Below are 6,840 nucleotides of genomic sequence, written 5' to 3' on the forward strand. Positions count from 1 at the left end.
ATTTAACATAAGTGACTATTTCTGTAGTTTGGTAACTGTATAACCTTGGGCAAGTCACTTAGTGTTTTAAAATCTTCTTTTAATCTTAAAAGGAGAAATAATATATCCCGTCTTTCTGTTCTACGGGGTCAAATGAGACGATCAGTAGCCAAATCACATCTACTTAGACTGAACTAAAACATCCAGTAATTAGACAAATTCTGGTAAAAAATGATAAAGTGGACACTTGTCAGTAGATCTTTGGTCATTACCCTGGAGTTAATTCCATCAAAGATGATGACAGCTTCAATCTGAATCATTTCAGGGTAGAAGATTGTGGATGTTCAAGAAAGTGCCCATGTAAAGTTTTCTTAAATATTTCAGCTAGGGTTTGTGAATCAAGTCTTTCTTATTTTAAGATCCTTAACTTGGAGCCTTACGTTTTTGTATGTTAGGAAAGGACCAGATGCAAGCAAAAATACTCATGCCCATTGAGTGCGTGATCCAAGAAATCTGCAAACTTGTGAGGTCAGTGTAGTTTGTTTCTGGGACTCTTAGGACTCTGATTCTTCCTCCCTTTATATCTGATTTAGCTTGAGGAAAAATCATTCGTATGATATCCCAATTTAAATTCAGATGATTAATCTCCTAAAGCTACTGGCATTTACACTTTTTTATAATAGTGGAAATAAAAAATTTAATTTCTTTAAAGTAACACTAAGCACCAGGAGGATGTGGCAGGAGGTGTATTTGAGGCACAGGGTAGAAGTGCTGTTGGAATGTAGATCTCACCTTTTCTCTGTTCCTGCAACAGTATCCTATTATCATGCATTTTCAGGCAGCAAACGTCCCGGACAGTTACAATGTGAATTGTTTTCTATTATCTTCTTCCTTTCAATGTCTTTCAAATAGGAAGACTGAGCAAAAATTTCACCTCACCAGGTGTTTATTGTTACTCTCAAACAAATGGCTGTTATCTTCCTCCTGATGAAAAGGAGATTAACTGATCATTCCAGAATTTTTCCTTAAATATATATTCTCATGGTGAAACATGATGAATTCTAAATCTGTTCTACTACTTATAATGCAACAAGGAGTGCTTGGGGTATTATAGCTACTTTAAGCCTGCAGAGTACTTCCAGTGGGAATATTAGAATATCATCTAGAATTAGAAAGAGGGAAAGATGAGAATATTTTAAGGATAAACTGTTAAAAAATGTACCAGCTAGAGCCACACAGGTCTTGTTAGGATTTAGAATTTGACAATTTATCAGTGACAGTGATCATGGAATGGCACATATGTTTATTAAGCATAATGAAAGCAGAAAGTCTAGGGAGATTATTTTAGATCTTATTATACAATTCATACAAGTGATGAAAATGCTGGGTTTTTTAATCAGAAATTAAATAGTGAAAATAAATCAATGATAAATATGTTACTACCTGCATTTCTTTGTATAGAAGAGTTAGACAGAGAATATATTATGCTCAAAATGTTTTTCAGGAATAATTCTCCTTAAATAAGAGAACTTCATGATGTCTTGTAGAATAGTCTCTCTAAGGATATGCTGTCTCAAATAAAAGAATTATTCTACTGTTATTTTTGTATTTATAGGTATTCACTTTTTTAATGTGTGTTCAGCTGTAACAAAATAAAGAATTTTTAGTTTCTAAATTAATGATATATGGAAGAAAAAATACTTAATTGTAAAAACTTAATTTAACTTTTTGTTTAAGAAGTGAAATAAACCTATTACATTAAAATTAAAATAACAAACGTCTTTTACAAAAGGAATATAATATATGATCAAGTGTACTTTCATTCAAATTTATATCCAATTCAGCCATATGTGCTGCACATAAATAACTTTGAATATATGTCATTTTGCTTGGGTAAAATGAATATAATAATATAAATTCCCAGAAAGACAGACTGAAATGTAATTGGAAAAGACAGGAGAAAAGAGGGGAGGATGGAAAGACATAATTGAAAAAATAGGAGAAAAGATGTAGAGACAAAGAAACCATGCCCACAGAGATGCCTGTGCCACAAAGGCATGTATGCAGACACAAAAGAAGGAGAGAGGGGACCAAGAGAGAGGAGAGTGTCAGAGAGAGATGAAATATCTCTGGAAATGCAGTGTCCTTTGTTGTGGTTTTTGGTTTTGGTTTTTATTGCTTTTTTATATAATTACAGATTTCTCAGGGATCTCAGTTTTCAGTATTGATTGATAAGAAAGATTCCAGTTCTTTGAGAAGCCTCTGAGAAGTTGAGGTGTTAGGTGCATGGCTCGATTCTTTCCCTCCCCAGGGAGAAATTGAGAGCTGAGGTTTTCAATCACCAAGTAATATTCTATACTGTGGATACAGCACATTTTGTTCTATCCATTCATCAGCTGATGAACACTTGAGGATGTTTTAGCTTTTTTATTATTATGATTAAGGCTGTTGCAATCATTTGTCTACAGTTTGTTGTGTGCATATGTGTTTTCATTTATGTTGCATTGATATTTGAAATAAACTTGCTAGGTCATATGTTAATTCTATGCTTAACATTTTGAAAAACTACCAGAATTTTCTTTAAAAGTGTTGCACCATTTTATGTTTCACCAGCTATGTATTAGGGTTCCAATTGTTCTACATCCTTGTTGACCCTTGAAATTGTCTATCTATTGGATTATAGCCATCCCAGTGGGTGTGATGTGATTTCTTATTGTGAATTTTATTTGGGTTTCCTCCTGATACCAATGATGTTCAGCATCTTTTTAAATACTTATTGGCCATTTGTATATCTTTTATGGAAACATTTATTTAGATTATTTGCCCATTTTTAATTGAGTTGTCTTTTGATTCTAGAATTTTCTAAATTCTTGTATTCTGGATACAAGTCCCTAATCAGATATATGATTTATAATTGATTTATACCATTCTGTGTATTTTCTTTTCCCTTTCTCCCAATTCTCAGTTATGCTGAACTTTTTCTTTGCTTGTCTTGGGTTTTTTTATTGTGAAAGTGTGAAAGTTTCTCAGTCATGTCCAGCTCTTTTGTGATCCCATGGACTGTCATCCGGTCATGCTCTTCTGTCCATGGTTTTCTTCAGGCAAGAATACTGTAGCCGGGCATGCTCCTCTGTCCAGGCAAGAATACTGGAACTGGTAGCCATTCCTTTCTCCAGGGGATCTTCCCAACCTTAGGATTGAACCTGGGTCTCCTGCATTGCAGGCAGATTCTTTATTGTCTGAGCCACCATGGAAACATCTTTTATTGTGAGTTCTCTTTTAAAATATTTCTATGAGAGTAAGTATAGCCTGTCTGAAAATTAAGAGGAAACCTTAACTAAAATTGGATTTGGGAAGGCCTGTAAAGGGAGCTCTCATGCCCCACCATTTATCCTCAGTTACCCCAAACAGGAAGTAATCAGGCACTAACCTCAATGGGGATAGATGTATATCAGTTCAGTTCAGTTCACTTCAGTCGCTCAGTCGTGTCCGACTCTCCGCGACCCCATGAATCAGCACGCCAGGCCTCCCTGTCCATCACCAACTCCCCAAAAGGAAGGACAATCATTCTACTTTCCCAGCAGGAGTAAAGAATACTTTCTTCTTGTCCAGCAACAAGTTCAAGCCAAAGGAAAATGCCTAAGCTCAGACTTCATCTGAACTTTTACTTTCTTTCAATGAACTTTCTTCTTTTTACTTACATGACTTCCTTTGCTTATCTACTCTCCTCACTATCAAAGTTTCCATGTGTATCTCATAGTATCTTTCTGGCAGATGAGCCTTTCTACCTGACATGAATTGTTTAATAAGCCAATTAGATCTGCAAATTTACTCAGCTGAATTTTGTATTTTAACCAGTGTTTCAAACCACAGTTTTTTCAGTGAACTCTTGTGTTTTCTTCTACCAAATACCCAAGCCTATCACTTTGAAGTTGCATGTTAAAAGAAAATTCTCACCTTGATGTTTCAGGACATACAAATAATTTGATGACAAGACAAACCCTTGTTAGGGAAGCACTTATTTTCAACTCCACTAAAAATCAAGTTTGAGAGACTTTTTTTTTTTTTTTCTTGCTGTCTGCTTCTGCTGGGCAAGCTTTCTACTGATTTTCTCTTTTTTTTCCCCCAGACTCTGAGCTCTCGTTCAAGCGAAGTCTGAGCCATCCCTGTTCAGGCTCAAAGTCTAGTCCACAGTGCTCTCCCAAATTCAGTGTTACTAGCAGGCTCTGGGCAGTGTATTCTATAGATGTTCTCAAAGTAGGCAATGGTTCCATGTTGGTGTATTTTCCTGGAATGCCATTCAAAGTTCAAACTAGAGTTCAGGTGTGAATTTTTTTTAATTTATTTTAAAAATCATTAATTTAAAAAATATTTTAAATGATTTTTGACAATTCTATATGTTTTGTCAACCAAGTGACTGAAGAGCTCGAGCGATTTATACTGATAGACCCAAAAATCTTACATAATAATTTATGAAATGACATATAATTCCATCTACCACTGATTGTATACTTTACCTTGCAATTAGTTAGGATTCCTTTAATATCAGGTGTGCTATATTGTAGGACTGAGATATTTTTGTTTACTATGTAGAAATAGAGTTGAATATAATTCTTATGGCAAATATTCTTAAATTATGATATATAACATAAAATCAAGCAATGTACTTCTTTTTTTTAATTGACATTTGAAAGTCAAATCACACTTGTGAGCATGTGGTTTCAAGGCTGCTCTTTGTAGTTCTATTGAAATTGTCCTTCCATTATTTCTTTTTCCTTTCTGGTATTTATATTCACTCTGTCATCTTATAGTAACTATACTATCAAATTTATTTATTTTTGTTCTTTATCTCATTGGTTCAAGAGGTTGAAATTAAATTTTTGCCTTTGCTGTTATCATTCTTTTAATCATGATTTATTCAGGGTACCGCATTTATGGTAGTAGTAGTTAGTGATAATCATTAGCAATCTATATTAAAATAATCTCTAATAGTACCACTACATATTTTTCTATTTATCTCTTCACTAATAAATAAATATTGAATATATCATAAAGTATTTAATGACATTATATGTCTATTTTGCTGCAGATAACTAATTATCATTATGTGCTATACCAGCATTAACTGTGAATTTAAAGCATTTTATCATTAATTTTTTCTGCACCAGTTATGATTTAAAATAAAAGAGTAAAGCCATGTATTACATATAATATATTCAAATTTTGTTAGCCTTATATTTGAAAGCTGGGTTATTTATACAATTCTAAAATCTAAAAATTCTATGTGGAGCTAACATTTTGGATCCTTAATTTTTACATGGCCTCTCGCATTTTCTGATTTCTCAGGGTGTAAATAATAGGATTCAATAAGGGTGTGAATACAGTGTAAAATACAGCAAGGACTTTAGTGCTGGCAAAACTCTTGAATGGCCAGGCATAGATGAAGATACACGGCCCAAAGAACAGACTGACCACAGTGATGTGGGCAGACAGTGTGGACAGAGCTTTGGAGAGGCCTCCCGATGATCTTCGTTGCACAGTGGCCGGGAGGACAGTGTAGGAGACAAGCAGGAGGACGAAACAGATAAGTGACAAGAGTCCACTGTCAGCAATGACAAATAATTCCAGGGTGTATGTTTCCACACATGCAAGCTAAATCACAAGGGGAAGGTCACAGAATATGTTGTCTACAATGCGGGGGCCACAGAAAGGCAGGTTTACCGTTAATACCATCTGACTCATGGTGTGTATAAAACCAATTGTCCATGAGAGTATAACAAACCCGTTCAGCAACCTGTGGTTCATGATTTTCCTGTAGTGCAGGGGTTTACATATAGCCACATATCTGTCAAAAGCCATGGCTACCAGAAGAGTTGCCTCAGCACCTCCAAACAAGTGCATAAAGAACATCTGAGCCATGCATCCCCATATAGAGATGGTCTTGTGTTCAGTGAGCAAGTCTCTGATCATCTTGGGTGTGGTGACCGTGGAGAGACACATGTCCAAAAAGGAGAGGTTTCCGAGGAGGAAGTACATGGGAGAACGAAGGGTGGAACTGCATGTCACTGTGACCACAGTGAGAGCGTTTCCCAGCACAGTAGCCCCATAGATCAAGGAGAATGTCACGAAGAAGACAACCTGAAGTTCCCATCCTGCAGAAAATCCTTGCAAAATAAACTCAGTCACTACAGATCCATTTTTCAGATCCATTTACTCAACTCAAAAAAAGTTCCAGAAGTTTTTTCTTATCTCAGATATTTTCAAGAAATGATTAGTGCCTGCAAATTAGAGAAAATAAAGTGAAAATAATGTTGTTACTGTAGGTTAGTCTACAGAAGTATACAGAGTGGATCCTGAAATGTTGACTGTTTACCTGGGGAGTACACAGAGGACAGAAGCACACTAAGCCTTCTATGAAGAGTTGTGCTACATGAATAAAATGTAAATGAGCATAAATATTACTATTGACACTTTTGTGGCAGTAAATGCAATAATTACATGCACTATGGAGAAATGACAAGGCTCGATAACTATTAAAATGAAAACCAGCTATAATTTGGAAACCATTGCCTTTGTCACATGGATTTATCTTTTTTGCTTCCAGAATTATATTTTGTTATTTTTTAAAACTAAACATAAAGGTTTCTATTGTAAATGCTCCTCTTAATGAAAAACAGACTATATTTTTCACATAGTTCCTATGTTACATAGAATTTTACAACCCCTGATACAACTAACAAAAGAAAAACCTGAATATGAAATTAATTCAATTAAGCAGAAATTGATTAAAAAGACTTATACTGGCCTTTTACTTTATTTCAGAGGGAAAGATGGCATGAATTTAAGTTGATGACTTTCCCA

General features: G+C 34.9%; 1 pseudogene; it reads right to left on the bottom strand.

Moving 5' to 3' along the window:
• Window positions 1–5,259: 5,259 nt before the first annotated feature.
• LOC148776911 (olfactory receptor 4L1-like) lies at window positions 5,260–6,189 on the bottom strand (annotated as a pseudogene).
• Window positions 6,190–6,840: the final 651 nt, after the last annotated feature.

The sequence above is a fragment of the Moschus berezovskii genome, chromosome 9, assembly GCF_049115385.1.
Source record: "Moschus berezovskii isolate FMDL1 chromosome 9, NW_MosBer_1.0, whole genome shotgun sequence".
NCBI lineage: Eukaryota > Metazoa > Chordata > Mammalia > Artiodactyla > Moschidae > Moschus > Moschus berezovskii.